An 18,959-nucleotide genomic window follows, 5' to 3' on the forward strand; every position below is an offset into this window, starting at 1 on the left:
CTCTGGGAGGCTCTGCATGACCTTGATGTCTCAGTTCACTTGATCAAGCTAATCAGATCACTGTATATCAATCAAGAAGCAATGGTGCAAACACTCTATAGTGATACACACTGGTTTAGGATTGGCAATAGTGTGGTACAGGGCTGCATATTGTCCCCATTTCTTTTCAACCTGTATGCCAAGGTGATCATGAGGAAATTAGACCTGGAATCGCCCAACATTGTGCTAGGGCGGCTGCCTGGGACTGATGCCCTCCTACTATTAAGGCCAGATGTGGGCGTAGCCCTGCCCCTCCTGCATGCATAGCTCTTTTTCAGCACTGCTGGAGTTAATCCTCCACAGTGCTGTGTGCTTTCCACCAGCTCTGCAGGAGTTAACTCTTCTCCATGCTCTCAGTCCAGCTGCAGGATTAATGGGCAATTATTCTTCTATTTAAGCTGAGCTGGGAAACTTCCTGCTTGCCAGAGTATTGGTGTTGTTTGTTTCCTGTTCCCAGCTAGCTATTCTGCACTTTGGCCTACCTTGTGGTGCATTGCAACAGTGTCCCCTACCCCCGTTGGTCAGCTGCCAACTACACTGGGACTACTCCATAAGGTAGCAGCCTGGTCAGTTCCTTACAGCAAATGTCAGATGTCAGGGGTTAAAGGGTAAATATCGGGGCACTGCCAGGATAACGCCCTCAGGTTTAGTCCAAAGCCAAACCAGTTAGTTGGCACACTGGGTCCAGACCCGCTGGTCGTAACACATTGGAGTGAAGATCGGAGGAAGGACCATCAACAACTTGAGATATGCAGATGATATGACTCTGCTGGCTGAAAGAGAGGAGGACCTGATAAACATGATTTTGAAACTTAAGGAAAAAAGTGAAAAAATGGGTCTACACCTTAACATCAAGAAAACAAAGATCATGAAAAACAGTAGCTAATAGAAACTGGAAGCCCAAAATTAACAACAAAGAAATTGAATCAGTGCAGGAATTCATCTTTCTTGGATAGACTGCAATAGTGAATCCACCGCAGAAATCAAACATAGGATCGGATTGGGCCGCTCTGGAGTGGTTGGCATGAATAAGATTTGGAAGAGCAAAGATATCACTTAAACTACCTAAGTAGACTAGTTAGAGCTATCTTTTTTCTTATGATGATGTATGGGTCAGAAAGTTGGGCACTAAGAAAGGCCAACAGAAGGAGAATCAATGCATTCAAAATGTGGTGCTGGCAGACATGATTAAGAATACCATAAACAGCCAGAGTAACAAACAGAGAATTGTTGGATCACATAAAACCAGAGACCTCACTAAAAGCTAAAGTCACTAGACTTTGCCTGACTTACTTTGGTCATGTATGGCAAACTCACTTTGTCAATAATGTTGGAAATGACTAGTGGAACCAGAAGAGAGGGCTGACAAAGAGCACGCTGGCTTGACACCATCAAAATGGATATGAATATGTGCATCCAGCAGTTAAAAGAAGCAGTGCTTGATAGGCAAGCATAGTGAATGTTCACCTATAAAGTCACCGAGAGTCGAGCACAACTAAATGGATAGATTGATTGAATGATATAGAGCTGAAGTTTCCTGATCTGTTTGGGATTTTCCCTAGTTTAGGGAAAATAACTATTGTGGTGTGTAACATCTCTTTGGGGATTCTACCTGTTGTTTGTATATTGTTTAACCCCTTAGTGACGGCCCAAAAGTGTTTTTACGTTTTGCTGACACCCGCGGGCAATAGCCGCAATTGGCCATTCGGCTGATCACGGCTATTAACCCTTTAAATGCCGCTGTCAATTCTGACAGCAGCATTTGAATCCCCCAAACGATAGCATTACATCATAATGCAGGAGCGATCAAAGCATTGCTGGTTGTAGTCCTCTAGGAGGACTAACAGAAAGTGTAAAAATAAGATCAATAAAGTTTGAGTAATTATTTAAAAAAAAAGTAATAAAAGTAAAAAAAAAACCCTTTTGCCATATTTGCAATAAAAAAATCAAAATAATAAACCAAAAATACGTCTTTGGTATCACTGCATCCGTAAAAATCCGATCTATCAAAGTAATGTATTAATTACCCCGCATGATGAACGTGGTCCGAAAAAAAGAACGCCCGAAATGTACTTTTTTGGTCACCCTATCTCCAAGAAAAAATGTAATAAAAAGTGAACAAAAAGTCAATTGTAAGCGAAAATAGTACCAACAGAAACAACAGGACGTACTGCACTAAATGAGCCCTCACTCAACTATGTCAGCAAAAAATTTTAAAAGTTATTGTGCGCAGAAAATGACCGCAGAAAATAATAAAAAAAAATTAAATATCTTAAAAAAAAAAAACAAGTAGTACAGCAAAAAAAAATAAAAAAAGGATATAGGTTTTGTACTGTAGTAATCATACTGACCCATAGAATAAAGTTATCAGGTAATTTTTGTTGCACTTTGTGCGCTGTAGAAACAGGACGCACTGAAAGATGGTGGAATGTCATTTTTTTCCCATTTCTCTCCCGGCTTAGAATTTTTTTTTACATTTTTCAGTGCATTATATGGTACAATAAATAACACCATTGAAAAAAACAACTCATCCTGCAAAAAACAAGCCCTTATACAGCTACATCGATGGATAAATAAAGGAGTTACGATTTTTTAAAAGGGTGTAGGAAAAAACGAAAATGGAAAAAAAGCAAAAAAGCTCCATCACTACGGGGTTAAAAGAAAAAGAATATAAGGGAATAAGGCCGAATTAAAAAACTTTATTTGCTAAACCATTAGGGCCAATGTAGTTTTATGTAGTGTAAGTGACTTGATAGCACTATTGATTTTTGCTAGAGATGTAGGGGCAGATAATGTTTCTAAATGTTATGCTGACACCTTAGGAGTGAAACAGCTTTAAAAAGTTAGATATCTCCACAGTAGTGAGTTGGCAAATTGATGGGTCATCTCAAAGACTATGAAATGAAGCATTATAATCAGCTATAGTCTTTGCTATAGTTTGAGGGTTGAATATGTTTTCATTTTGTGAGTTAACAATAGATTTTAGAGATAGCAGCTCTAGATTTAAGACATGATGCTAATAATTTACTGGCTTTATTATTTGACTATTAGGCTGGGTACTCACGGGCGTAAATCCCGCAGAAATCTTGCGGAATGTCCACAGTGGGACCACATGTAAATTTTGCAAGATTTGCACAGTGAAAAGGCTGCTTCAAAACCTGCACCATTTGGAGCCGGCTTGAAGTGGCTTGCCCAGCTATATTCTACTGCGGAAATCTCTCCCCGTAAAAAGAAGATAGTCCACAGTGGAAAGGGCGATACAATTGACATGTTGCAGATTTGAATTTCGCGCTGCATGTCAGTTTCCACTCGGCTTGTCTGCAGCGTGTGGACGAGAGTTTTGCAAATCTCATCCACTTTGCTGCTTATTCTCGGGCTTAAGAATGCATGAAGAATTTCTGTGCAGAAAGTCTGCATGGAAATTCTGTGGCAATTCTGCCCCATGTGAACCCAGACTAATACCTGGCTTTTGTTTTCTGCAGCACTTGTTCATATTTACATAAATCTAGTTGCTGTAACTGATTTTGGAGGTTACATATCATGTCTGATCTATCTGAGCAGTAGTTTGCTTTGTTTAATTGACTCAAGTGAATGATATCATTTGAGAGATGTAATCTTAAATTGTACTTCTCTCTTTTATCTGAAGCTTGTAAAGTGCCCCCTAATATAAGCTTTATGAGCATATTGTGGATGGCTGTATTTCAAGTGTGCAGTTGTTATGAAAAAATCAATGAGTAATGAGGATGTTTTGGTTAAGTATTTAGAGGAATGTAAAAAGTAATTGTTCAGTTTCTAAGGAATTGTAGGGAGGTTATTATATGCTTCAGAAATAATTAGAGAGATTGGCGCGTGATCACATCAAGTACTTATGCAAATTTTAGAAGTTACTACAAGTTGAATCAACAAATTGTCAGTGAAGAACATATCTATGTGAGTGTAGGTCTTGTGCATGTATTATAAAGGTGTAATCGTTTTTAGTAAGGTGTTACAACTTCCATACATCAAGAACATTTTCTTTTTGTGTTATTTGTCATAAATCAGTGGGTTTATCTGTCAAAGTAGCAGCAGATGTGTCTTAAGTTTGCCTATTCTTATAATGGTAAATTTTCTTGAAAAAAAAAACAAGATAAAATGTAGTTTGTGTTTTGTTTGGGGCATAAATGACTCCCTTATTACAATTTATATTATTTATTGTACAAACCAAGATAATATATCTTCCCACTGGATTGATAAAGGACTGAATTGAAGCAACAGCTAAAGTATTTTTAACCACAATGGCTAATTCTGCTTTTTTATTAATTGCTCGGGCAGCAAGAATATACAGGAAATGTTTGTGTCTTAACTGGAAAATGTACACCTGATTAAGGTGTGATTCTAGTATGTACAAGATATCAGCATTCAAGCTTTTAGCCTCTTTCCAAAGTAGAGACATTTTGAAAGAACTTTTAGGTCCTTTTACATTGACTGAGATTATGTGAAAGATCATTTCCAGAGTTCATATAAGCGCGGTGAAACACCTTGTGACCAAGTAACAATATGTGGGTAGAGAATCTTCTGCAGAAGCCTAGTAAAGTGCAGGCACAATTAAAAAACTGATCGTAACATAAAATAAGATCAAACAACACAAACATATGTTTTAGTATGCAATGCCCCTTTAGTGATGATGCAAAGGGGTTCAAAAGTTAAGAATATATAACCAAAATGCACGTATGCTACTCTTGGGCTATGATGCACACAGTATGTAAGGAATTCTGGTAAGGATACTGTTAGGGCAGCAAATATGACTCCATTTTGTATTGTGTATCCATCTTTATATCCATCTTCCATATTGTATGTTTCAGCTTGTCATATTATATTTTGGCATTTTCCTAAATGAGAACTTTGTAGATATAACTTTGTAGTATAATCTTGCTTGGTCAGGACATCTCATCTGGAATGTTCTTTGAGACAAGAGGACCAGATTTAGCAATCCTGGATGATATCAGTGTCTTTTTTCTAGCGACAGCATTCTACAGAATTCCTTTGAGAAGTAGTTCCGTTCGGCTTGAGAAAAATTTGCCTGACAACTGAGATGTCATCTTTCTTGTTTTTTTTTTTACAAACCAATGATAATAAATGAATTCTAATAAATTATAATTATTACAAGTGAGTCCCCAAAAATACAAAGATTGCAGAGCAGCAGCCGAGGTGCAAACCAAATCAGGTGTATACTGTAGAGTCCTTTTATTCTGACACACAAATCCACTGCATGACGTTTTGATTACATGCAGCAGTCTTTTTCAAGCATGTACAAATGCATCTACATGCCTACACCTATATAAAACCCACCACCAATCAAATATGAGGTATCAACATAAATTATATAGCTATACAATTTGGGTTGTGTATCTAATAGTTTAAACATTCAGTGCATAGTGAGCATTTTACACCTTCTGTGCATGTAGATGCATTTGTATATGCTTGAAAAAGTCTGCTGCATGCAGTCGTAACACCATGCAGTGGATTTGAGCGTCAGAATAAAAGGACTGTACATTAGAGATGAGCGAGCACCCAAATGCTCGGGTCCGCGTTATTCGAGTCAAGCTTTTTGTAAAATTCAAGAGCTGTACTCGAGTAATGAACCACATTGGCTACAATGGGAGACTCGAGCATTTTTGTATGTGGAACGCCGGGTCCCGAGTTTTTTTTTCTTGGTTCATGTGTTTCTCTCTCTCTCTCTCTCTCTCTCTCTCTCTCTCACCCTCCCCTGCCTGCCAGACAAAACAAAATCGCCCTTGATGCATGCTGTGTCGCGGCGGGGAGGGGCCAATACAGGCACGTCACAGCGCTGAGGAGCCAAAAACTGGGGCGGGGTCGAACACAGCTTGATGCTCATTCGAGTAACGAGCACCATCGAGTGCGCTAATACTCGAACGAGCATCAGGCTCGACAGAGTATGTTCGCTCAACTCTACTCTACATTATACACCTGATGTGAGTACTCAAGTTTGTTTGCACCTTGGCTGCTGCTCTGCAATCTTTGTATTTTTGGGGACTGTCTTGCACTTGGATCATTTTTGTCCAGATCCATTTGTGGAGCGTGCAGCATATTCATATTTTTCAGTTGCTCTCCCAAGTGGAATCTGTTGGTGGTGCTGCTGTGACAATATTTTTTCAATTATTACAAGTGAGGTGTGTCCAAGCGTCATTGCAAATGTCCTTTGTATATATATTTCTTATTTTCTTACACTAGGAGAACAAGGGCAGTCATTTGATGGTGGGGTATAAGATTTGAAATACCCAAAATATTACTTTAAGCATTATTTACGCTAACAATTCTCAAAAGAAATATCCCAAAAGCTAAATAAAATGTAATCACAATAAATTATGTTATAATTAGAGATGAGCGAGCACCAAAATGTTTGGGTGCTCGTTACTCGAGTCGAACTTCCCGCGATGCTCGAGGGTTCGTTTCGAGCAACGAACCCCATTGAAGTCAATGGGCGACCCGAGCATTTTTGTATGGGACCTATGCTCCGCTAAGGTTTTCATTTGTGAAAATCTGGGAAATTCAAGAAAGTGATGGGAACGACACAGAAACGGATAGGGCAGGCGAGGGGCCACATGTTGGGCTGCATCTCACGTTCCCAGGTCCCACTATTAAGCCACAATAGCGGCAAGAGGGGCCCCCCCCTCCCAACAATTTTTACTTTTGAAAAACCCTCATTAGCAAGGCATACCTTAGCTAAGCACCACACTACCTCCAACAAAGCACAATCACTGCCTGCATGACACTCCGCTGCCACTTCTCCTGGGTAACATGCTGCCCAACCCCCCCGCACGACCCAGTGTCCACAGCGCACACCAAAGTGTCCCCGCGCAGCCTTCAGCTGCCCTCATGCCACACGCTGGCCTCATAGCCACACCACCCTCATGTTTTTTTATAAGTGCGTCTGCCATGAGGAGGAACCGCAGGCACACACTGCAGAGGGTTGGCACCGCCAGGCAGCGCCCCTCTTTAAAAGGGGCAGGGCGATAGCCCATAATGTTGTACAGAAGCAATGAGAAATCCAATCCTGTGCCACCTCCATCAGGAGCTGCAAACGTGGGCATAGCAATGGGGAACCCATGTGCCACACACTATTCATTCTGTCAAGGTGTCTGCATGCCCCAGTCAGACCGGGGGTTTTTATAAATAGTCACAGGCAGGTACAACTCCGCAATGGGAATTCCGTGTGCATCCACAGCATGGGTGGCTCCCTGGAACCCACCGGCTGTACATAAATGTATCCCATTGCAGTGCCCATCACAGCTGAGGTAACGTCCGATTAAATGCAGGTGGTCTTCGGCCCACACTGCATCCCCCAGTCAGACTGGGGTTCTTTAGAAGTGGACACATGCAGTTACAACTCCGTGTGGACCGGCAGAATGGGTGGGTCCCAGGAAGCCACCGGCGGTACATAAATATATCCCATCGCAGTGCCCATCACAGCTTAGGTAACGTCAGGTTTAATGCAGGTGGGCTTCGGCCCACACTGCATGCCCCAGTCAGACTGGGGTTCTTTAGAAGTGGACACATGCAGTTACAACTCCGTGTGGACCGACAGCATGGGTGGGCCCAAGGAAGCCACCGGCGGTACATAAATATATCCCATTGCAGTGCCCAGCACAGCTGAGGTAACGTCTGTTTTATTGCAGGTGGGCTTCGGCCCACACTGCATGCCCCAGTCAGACTGGGGTTCTTTAGAAGTGGACACATGCAGTTACAACTCCGTGTGGACCGACAGCATGGGTGGGTCCAAGGAAGCCACCGGCGGTACATAAATATATCCCATTGCAGTGCCCAGCACAGCTGAGGTAACGTCAGCTTTAATGCAGGTGGGCTTCGGCCCACACTGCATGCCCCATTCTGACCGCAGTTTTTAATACATAGACTCTGGCAGGTACAAATCCCTAATGTGAAGTCCCTGTGGACCCACAGCATGGGTGGCTCCCTGGAACCCATCGGCGGTACATAAATATATCCCATTGCAGTGGCCAGCACAGCTGAGGTAACGTCAGCTTTAATGCAGGTGGGCTAAAAATTACTAGGATTACACTGTAGGCGAGGGCCCAAAAAATTGGTGTACCAACAGTACTAATGTACCTCAGAAAAATTGCCCATGCCCAACCAAGAGGGCGGGTGAATCCCATTAATCGCTTTGGTTAATGTGGCTTATTTGTAACTAGGCCTGTAGGCAGCCCAGTTAAAATAAAAATTGGTTCAGGTGCAGGTTTCAATGCTTTATTGAATTGAGAATTGAAACGTATACACATTGTTTACAAAAGTTATATGACTGAGCCTTGTGGGCCTAAGAAAAATTGCCCGTTCGGCGTGATTACGTGAGGTTTCAGGAGGAGGAGCAGGAGGAGGAGGATGAATATAATACACAGATTGATGAAGCTAAAAGGTCCCCGTTTTTGATGGTGATAGAGAACGATGCTTCCACCCACGGGTGCAGCCTACGTATTGTTTAGGTATCGCTGCGGTCCGCTGGTGGAGAAGAGAACTCTGGGGAAATCCAGGCTTTGTTCATCTTTATGATTGTAAGCCTGTCGGCACTGTCAGTTGACAGGCAGGTATGCTTATCCGTGATTATTCCCCCAGCTGCACTAAACACGCTAGCTGCAGGACAAGCAAGCACCTCCAGGGCATACAGCGCAAGTTCAGGCCACGTGTCCAGCTTCGACACCCAGTTGTTGAAGGGGGCAGAGGCGTCACGGAGGACGGTCATGCGATCGGCTACGTACTCCCTCACCATCCTTTTACAGTGCTCCCGCCGACTCAGCCTTGACTAGGGAGCGGTGACACAGTCTTGCTGGGGAGCCATACAGCTGTCAAAGGCCTTGGACAGTGTTCCCCTGCCTGTGCTGTACATGCTGCCAGATCTCCGCGCCTCCCCTGGCCCTTGGAACTGCGCCTTCTTCCACTAGCGCTGTCAGATGGGAATTTTACCATCAGTTTGTCCGCCAGGGTCCTGAGGTATAGCATCACTCCCGAACACCTTTCCTCTTTGGGTATGAGATTGGAAAGTTTCTCCTTATACCGTGGGTCGAGCAGTGTGTACACCCAGTAATCCGTAGTGGCCAGAATGCGTGTAACGCGAGGGTCACGAGAAAGGCATCCTAACATGAAGTCAGCCATGTGTGTCAGGGTACCTGTACGCAACACATGGCTGTCCTCACTCGGAAGATCACTTTCAGGATCCTCCTCCTCCTCCTCAGGCCATACACGCTGAAAGGATGACAGGCAAGCAGCATGGGTACCCTCAGCAGTGGGCCAAGCTGTCTCTTCCCCCTCCTCATCATGCTCCTCCCCCTCCTCCTCAACGTGCTGAGATATAGACATGAGGGTGCTCTGACTATCCAGTGACATACTGTCTTCCCCCGCCTCCGTTTCCGAACGCAAAGCGTCTGCCTTTATGCTTTGCAGGGAACTTCTCAAGAGGCATAGCAGAGGAATGGTGACGCTAATGATTGCAGCATCGCCGCTCACCATCTGGGTAGACTCCTCAAAGTTTCCAAGGACCTGGCAGATGTCTGCCAACCAGGCCCACTCTTCTGTAAAGAATTGAGGAGGCTGACTCCCACTACGCCGCCCATGTTGGAGTTGGTATTCCACTATAGCTCTACGCTGCTCATAGAGCCTGGCCAACATGTGGAATGTAGAGTTCCACCATGTGGGCACGTCGCACAGCAGTCGGTGCACTGGCAGAATAAACCAATGTTGCCGGGTGCGCAGGGTGGCAGCGTCCGTCTTGGACTTGCGGAAATGTGTGCAGAGCCGGCGCACCTTTCCGAGCAGGTCTGACAAGCATGGGTAGCTTTTCAGAAACCACTGAACCACCAAATTAAAGACGTGGGCCAGGCATGGCACGTGCGTGAGGCTGCCGAGCTGCAGAGCCGCCACCAGGTTACAGCCGTTGTCACACACGACCATGCCCGGTTGGAGGCTCAGCGGCGAAAGCCAGCGGTCGGTCTGCTCTGTCAGACCCTGCAGCAGTTCGTGGGCCGTGTGCCTCTTCTCTCCTAAGCTGAGTAGTTTCAGCACGGCCTGCTGACGCTTGGTCACCGCTGTGCTGCCACGCCGCGCGACACCGACTGCTGGCGATGTGCTGCTGCTGACACATCTTGATTGCGAGACAGAGGTTACATAGGAGGAGGAGGGTGGATTAGTGGAGGAAGCATACACCGCCGCAGATACCAGCACCGAGCTGGGGCCCGCAATTCTGGGGGTGGGTAGGACGTGAGCGGTCCCAGGCTCTGACTCGGTCCCAGCCTCCACGAAATTCACCCAATCTGCCGTCAGGGAGATGTAGTGGCCCTGCCCGCCTATACGGCAGCATCTCCAGGCTGATCAATTTGGCGGTGATGTAACTGGCAACGCAGAGCCAGGAAAGAATTTTGCGCAAGCCTGCTGTAACACTTAGCTGCGTATTAATTAGGACTACTACCCCCAGCAGAGACGCAGTACACTCAAGACGGTCACAGGCAGCCCAAAGATAGTATTTTTCCCAAATTTGTTTGAAAAAGCCCACTGCCTATATAGACAGTATATCTCTTTCACCTTTCCCACTTTACCTGCCTCACCACTACTGGCCCTATACTATGTAAAATTACTGCAGACTGTTTCCCTCTGGACGGGATGACGGCGGTGATGTAACGGCCAACGCAGAGCCAGGAAAAAATTTTGCGCAAGCCTGCTGTAACACTTAGCTGCGTATTAATTAGGACTACTACCCCCAGCAGAGACGCAGTACACTCAAGACGGTCACAGGCAGCCCAAAGATAGTATTTTTCCCAAATTTGTTTGAAAAAGCCCACTGGCTATATAGACAGTATATCTCTTTTACCTTTCCCACTGTCCCTGCCTCAGCACTACTGGCCCTATACTATGTAAAATTACTGCAGACTTTTTCCCTCTGGACGGGATGACGGCGGTGATGTAACGGGCAACGCAGAGCCAGGAAAGAATTTTGCACAAGCCTGCTGTAACACTTAGCTGCGTATTAATTAGGACTACTACCCCCAGCAGAGACACAGTACACTCAAGACGGTCACAGGCAGCCCAAAGATAGTATTTTTCCCAAATTTGTTTGAAAAAGCCCACTGCCTATATAGACAGTATATCTCTTTCCCTGCCTCACCAGTACTGGCCCTATACTATGTACAATGACTGCTGACTGAGGACGCAATGCTCTGCACGCCCGATATACAAAAAAAAAAAAGTGCAACACTGCTAAAAGCAGCCTCAACAGTACTGCACATGGTCAGATGTGGCCCTAAGAAGGACCGTTGGGGTTCTTCAAGCCTAAAATAACTCCTAACGCTCTCCCTATAGCAGCAGCAGCATCAGCAGCACTATCCCTGATCTCTGTCAGAATGCATCTGTGGCGAGCCGCGAGCGGGGCTGATTTAAATAATCGGGTGACACCTGATCTCGCCAGCCACTCACTGCAGGGGGGGGTGGTATAGGGCTGGAACATCACAGGAGGAAGTTGTAATGCCTTCCCTGTCTTTCTATTGGCCAGAAAAGCGCGCAAATGTCTCAGAGATGAAAGTGAAAGTAACTCGAACATCGCGTGGTGCTCGTCTCGAGTAACGAGCATCTCGAACACCCTAATACTCGAACGAGCATCAAGCTCGGACGAGTACGTTCGCTCATCTCTAGAGGTATATCTGGAAGACCTGCAACAAAGAAAACTAAGAAATTCTGCAAGCTACTCTGCTTTAATCCCTTAATGACACAGGATATACAGTTATGTCTTGTGCATTCTGGGCTTATATGGAGGGAGATCAGGGGTCGATTCCACTCTATACAATGTGGGTGGCTATTGCTTCTTACAGCTGGCAGCCGCTGGTAACGGCTGCAATCAGCACTCCCAATGATCGTGGCTGTTAACCCTTTAAATGCTGCTGGTAATTCTGATAGCAGCATTTAAATGCCCAGGTTGGTGTTTGAGGGTCCCAAACGACCCCCGGCGATGAGATCATGGGTGTTGTTCAGTTGTCACAGTAGCCAGGGGCCTTCTAAAATCTGTTGCCATTGCATTTTACCTATCAAGTCATGCCTGTGGCGTGGCTTGATAGACTGCCTGTCAGATCACAGTATAATGTAATACTATGGTATTGCATCATACTGCAGGAGCAATAAAACCACTGCAAGTTCATAACCCCCATGGGGATTAAAGATGTGTAAAAATCAGTTTTAGAAAGTGTTATTAATTATTTAAAAAATAAAAGGTAATTAAAGTTTCCGCGTATTTATAACAGACAATCTACATAAAACCCCCAAAACATATTTGGTATTGCTGAGTTAATAAAAGTCTGATCTATCAAAGCAATACATTATTTACCCCGCATGTTATCAGAAAAAAAAAATACACATTAGAATTAAGCTTTTTTGGTAACACCATCTCCAAGAAAAAATGTAATAAATAAAATGTGTTCAAAAAGGGGTATATACTCCAAAATGATAGCAATATAATAATAATGTTAATAATTATCTTTATATGCATAGCGCCAACATATTTTGCAGCACTTTAGCAATAGAAACTATGGGAAATCCTACAAAAAGCAATCTCTCACACAACTATTTCGACAAAAAAATTAAAAAGTTAGGATATTTTATTTTTTCAAAGTAGTACAGCAAAAAAAAAAGTATAAAAATTGGGTAGCAATCATACTGATCTAAAGAATAAAGTTATCATGTCATTTTTGTTGCAGTGTGTGCACCATAGCCACCCAAAGATTGTAGAATTTAGCTTTTTTTCCACTTCACGTCACTTATATTTTAAAAACATTTTTCAGTACATTAAGGGCTCATTGACACGGGCATTTTTACGCGTGTTTATTCGCCACCCATATGTTCTATCTTTTGTTCGTTCAAATTTTATGCGCATGTAAAATTCGCACAAGTCACCGCTGCCATTGGAAAGCATTGGTTCTATGTAGTGCAATCTTTTTTAACACGCGAATAATCAAACGTTAAAATGCCCGTGTGAGTTTGCCCTCAATGGTACATTAAATAGTGCCATTGAAAAATACAACTTGTACCGCAAAAAACAAGCTCTCAGATAGCTACATTGATGGATAAAAAAAGAGTTATATTTTTTTGAAACTGGGGAGGAAAAGCACAAATTAAGAAAAGGGGCAATTGTTAAGGAGTTAACTGTTTCAAGTGTGCCACGTAATCATACTTCGTTACGATGAGACCGATCTTCCAAATCCGCCACTTTCAATTTCAATGCTTCTACCTCCTCCTCTAGGGCATTGTTTATATCCACTAACTAGAGATGAGCGAACGTACTCGGATAGGCACTACTCGTCCGAGTAATGTGCCTTATCCGAGTACCTCTCTGCTCGTGCTCAAAGATTCGGGACGCGCTGCGGAGCGGGGAGCTGCAGGGGAGAGCGGGGAGGAACGGAGGGGAGATCTTTCTCTCCTTCTCTCCCGGCCGCTCTGCCCCGCTCCCCGCTCCGACTCACCTGTCAGCAGCGGAGCGCCCCGAATCTTTGAGCACGAGTACAGCGGTACTCGGATAAGGCACATTACTCGGACGAGTAGTGCCTATCCGAGTACGTTCGCTCATCTCTACCACTAACCTATTGTGAGCTGAAAATTCTGCCATTTGAGATTCAATGTGAATCTCTCGTTACTGTAAACTCTAATTGTATGTTTTTAAAAGCAGCATTAATGTCTTTAATGCTCTCAACTTCAGTAACATAGCTCCAAGAGATTCCTCAGGCACTGATTTGAGGGAGGAGGACAGAGAGTGATCAACTGAAGAAAGTTCTGCTGAATAATGTGTTGCTGATTAGATAGAACTTTTGCAGTCACCATTTCAAAGTTAGTGGCAGCACTTATATGTTTAGCAGGTTTGGCTCATCCTTTCTGTACTGTGACATCCAGCAAAAGTGCAGGATAGTGAAAGAGTGAATTACCCGAGCCTTATTGAGAAGAATGAGGTGATGAAGCAGGTGAGGACATTTGCAAAGCTGCAACACTACTGTCCACTACTAACTCTATTCTTTGACCTTGTGGAAGAAAAAAACTCTGTGACTCTGAGTCATGATGCAGAACCACTAGAAGAGATAAATGATCCGATTCTGTCACCAGGTACCCACAAAGGATGCTGCGGTGAGCCAATGTTAGCCCAGGGCAATGAAGCCAGTAAATGTGCAGTTTACTCCATGTGCTTCAGGCCACACCACCCTAGTGGACTATTTCAGACAAGTAAAAAAATATTTCAGTTCTGTGGTTGGTTAAAAATAAAGGTTAATTTATTTTTATCCTCAATAAACTCTTTGACTATTTTTATCTTCATTTGATGTTTGGACTCAATAATTTATATACACTACAAGGCCTAAAGTATGTAGACATCCCTCCTAATTATTGCCTTACGTATTTGAGTCACCAATGCAAACAGCAGCATAACATTAAGCACACAACCATGCAAGCTCTATAGACAGATATTATTAGCAATACTGATGAGCTTGGTATCACTGCTATCATCGGACATCACAAAATCAGTTCATAATAGTTCTGCTCTTCAACATCTGCCCTGGTCAAGTGTATCTGACCTTAGCAATGTAATTTACTAGTAGGCTGAAGATATCATGCAAAAAGATGGCGAATATGGTAATTATTATACTTTCATATAAAGATTAATTCTTTTGTAGTTTATTTTGGAAAAGATTGGTTAATATTACCAAACCACTACTACCAGGGACTTAACCCCTTAACGACCAGCCCATAGTGTTTTTACGTCCTCCAGAAGTGGGCTTTATTCTCTGAGGACGTAAAAACATGTGTCCTGCAGAGAATAAAGCCCCTCGAGCTGTGGACGTGACAGCTCCATGGTGTCGGTGTCCGCAGGTAGCCGACAGCATGGAGCTGTCATCCCGGGCTGTTCGGACCCCCCCCCCCTGGCAAAAAAGTAAATAAAACTGTTAAAAAAGTGACATATTCAGCTGCCCTGATGGATCGGATCCATCGGAGCAGCTGAAATTACTCACCGAGGTCCGCCGCACGACTCCCCGCTGTCCCGATGCTTCAGCCGCATGCGCAGAAGGCCCGGCGGCGCGGGAGACTTAAAATCTCCTGGCTCCCGGCTCCAGTAGGTAGCCGGCAGGCAGGAGATGTCAGCGAAGACCGCGGTGAGCGGTCCCCGGAACCGCGATCGCCGTTATCCAATGGATAACGGCGATCGCGGAAAAGTGAAAAAAAGTGTAAAAAAAGAAAAGCTTCACCTCCCCTCATGGATCGGATCCATGAGGGGAGGTAAAAATACTCACCTCAGGTCCGCCGATGTCCTCCGGCCGGTGTCGGGACCCCAGCTGGCTTCTGCGCATGCGCCGATGTGGCGCGCATGCACAGAAGGCCGGCTAGCCCAGCAAAATCTCCCTGCACCCGGCTGTGACAGATAGCCGAGTGCAGGGAGATATGACTGGGGACCGCTGTATGAGGTTTCCAGTCATATGATCACCGTTATCCATCAGATAACGATGATCATATAAAGTTAAAAAGTAAAAAAAAAAAAAAAAGTTAAAAGTTAAAAAAAAGTTTAAAAAGGTAAAGTTTCATCTCCCCTTACGTATCGTATCCGTAAGGGGGGATGAAATTACGTACCCAAAGTCCCGGATTTGTTCCCTGATGGGATGTTGATCCGCGGACCTTACCCCAGCTTCGGCGCATGCGCCCGTCAGCATGATGGCGGACACATGCGCAAAAGTGAAATATTGCCCAATAAATGTAAAATCTCCCTGCTGCTGTAGCCAAGAGCCTGGAGATGTCACTGGGAGCCGCGGTATGCGGTTACTGGTCACGTGATTGCCATTATCCAATGCATAATGGCGATCACGTATAAGTTCTTTAAAAAGTGGAAGTTTCATCTCCCCTCACCAATGCGATCGGTGAGGGGAGATGAAACATCTTCTCGGAGGCTTCTGCATTTGAATCCAGATGCGATTGTCCTCCATGGACCCTTCCGGCTGCTGCGCATGCGCCCGTCGGCAAAATGCCGGACACATTCGCAGGAGCCGGGGAGCCCAGGAAATTTTAAATCTCCTTGCTCCCAGTGACCAACGGTCGCTGAGTGCTTGGAGCAGTGACCGGTGGCCTTGCTGAGCAGTCCCCGGTCACGTGATAAAGTAGCGATCTAACATTAGGCCGGTCACGCATGACCGGAGAGGAATTACAGGTTCTGCATGCGCTTGATCAGCGGTAATCCACGGATCAATTGCATGCATTGGATTACACAATTCTCCCTAATTAGTGGGTTGGAATTACGTAATCCACTCGCAGAAACAGAACACGGCATGCTATATTTTACTGCGAATATCCGCGACCTAGAGCCCATTGTGCTCTATGACCGCGGATATACTTGCAGCCCATATGCAAATACATTGTGTATGGGCTGCAGGTACTCGGGTCATCTCTAAGCGACGGCGGGGGAAATGCAAACAAAAAAAAAAGTACTGCGCATGACCGCCTGTGTGAGTAGGCTGTTATGCGCAGTACATTACGTGACTGTACGCAGGGTCACAGACGGGCTCACAGATGAGATCCGCTGCGGGCCTCCGCAAGCGGATTCTGCATACGGCCGTGTGAGCCCGGCGTTATTTAGACTGCTACCTGTAATATGCTTGCTCCTGCTTGCCTTCATGCAGTTCCAGGAGCAGTTTGTTGAGCGCCTTCTCTGTGAGACCGCTGCACCGCAGCAAGATTACAAAGCCTCACAGCGCCACTTTTTACACCCCATCCCCGCCACTGAGATTACGAAATACCCCCCAAAAAGCATGAGAGGAGGGGGGGATACACGGTTTTCTTGCCCCATGTGCCCAACCCAACCAGCCTCCGTAATTACCCCTGTCTTCGGACATAAAACGCAGTTTATATTATTACCTTTATCTAATATTTAGGGAATGCCAAAAAATGGGGATGGCGGGGAGGGGGGGATTATTTTTAGGAAGTCAATTTTTTTTCCGTATAAGTGGGCAATGGGGCCTGGAATTTATTTAGTTCTGCCCTGAAATCCAGCGGGCATTCCCTCCATTATGGGCCTAGCCATGTGTCCTGTAAGTAGATTATGGCCACAATGGGTATGTTTCTGAACACGGGACAAACGGGGGTATCCATTTTGGGGTGAACGTCTTCATTCCTTGTACACTGTACAAAAAAAACAGTTTTTAAATTGACAAAATTGCCAAAAAAATGAAAATTGTAATTTTTTCCTTCTGCTTTGCTTAGATTCATTCAAATATTGTGGGGTCAAAATATGCAGTACACCCCTAGATGAATTCGTTAAGGGGTCTAGTTTTCAAAATGGGGTCATTTGTGGGGGTTCTCCATCGTTTTGGCCGCTCAATGGCTCTACAAGTGGGCAATGGGGACTGGAATTTATTCCGTTGTACCCTGAAATCCAACGGGTGCTCCTTCCATTATAGGCCTAGCCATGTTTTCTTTAAGTAGATTAGGGCCACAATGGGTATGTTTCTGAACACAGGACAAACGGGGGTATCCATTTTGGGGTGAACGTCTTCATTCCTATGTACACTGTACAAAAAAAACCTGTTTTTAAATTGACACAATTGCCAAAAAAATGAAAATCATTATTTTTTCCTTCTGCTTGGCTTAGATTCATTCAAAAACTGTGAAGTCGAAAAAGTCATCGTACCCCTAGACCGCTGCACCGCAGCAAGATTACAAAGCCTCACAGTGCCACTTTTTACACCCCATCCCTGCCGCTGAGATTATGAAATACCCCCCAAAAAGCATGAGAGGAGGGGGGATACCCGGTTTTCTTGCCCCATGTGCCCAACCCAACCAGCCTCCGTAATTACCCCTGTCTTCGGACATAAAACGCAGTTTATATTATTACCTTTATCTAATATTTAGGGAATGCCAAAAAATGGGGATGTGGGGAGGGGGGGATTATTTTTAGGAAGTCAATTTTTTTTCCGTATAAGTGGGCAATGGGGCCTGGAATTTATTCAGTTCTGCCCTGAAATCCAGCGGGCATTCCCTCCATTATGGGCCTAGCCATGTGTCCTGTAAGTAGATTATGGCCACAATGGGTATGTTTCTGAACACAGGACAAACGGGGGTATCCATTTTGGGGTGAATGTCTTCATTCCTTGTACACTGTACAAAAAAAACAGTTTTCAAATTGACAAAATTGCCAAAAGAATGAAAATCGTAATTTTTTCCCTTTGCTTTGCTTAGATTCATTCAAATACTGTGGGGTCAAAATGCGCAGTACACCCCTAGATGAATTCGTTAATGGGTCTAGTTTTCAAAATGGGGTCATTTGTGGGGGTTCTCCATCGTTTTGGCCGCTCAATGGCTCTACAAGGGGGCAATGGGGACTGGAATTTATTCCGTTGTACCCTGAAATCCAACGGGTGCTCCTTCCATTATAGGCCTAGCCATGTTTTCTTTAAGTAGATTAGGGCCACAATGGGTATGTTTCTGAACACAGGACAACCGGGGGTATCCATTTTGCAGTGAACATCTTCATTCCTATGTACACTGTACAAAAAAAACTGTTTTTAAATTGACACAATTGCCAAAAAAATGAAAATCATTATTTTTTCCTTCTGCTTGGCTTAGATTCATTCAAAAACTGTGAAGTCAAAAAAGTCATCGTACCCCTAGATAAATTCATTAAGGGGTCTACTTTTCAAAATGGGGTCATTTGTGGGGATTCTCCATCATTTTGGTCACTCAATGGCTCTACAAGTGGGCAATGGGGACTAAATCTCCTTCAAGCAAAATTTCTGTTCCGAAAGCCACCGATTGCTCCTTTCATTTTGGGCCCCATTGTGCATACAGACGTAATACTAGGGCCACAATGGGTATGTTTCTGAGCACGGGACAAACGGGTATCCATTTTGGGGTGC

The sequence above is a fragment of the Eleutherodactylus coqui genome, chromosome 3 (assembly GCF_035609145.1).
Source record: "Eleutherodactylus coqui strain aEleCoq1 chromosome 3, aEleCoq1.hap1, whole genome shotgun sequence".
Taxonomy (NCBI): Eukaryota; Metazoa; Chordata; class Amphibia; order Anura; family Eleutherodactylidae; genus Eleutherodactylus; species Eleutherodactylus coqui.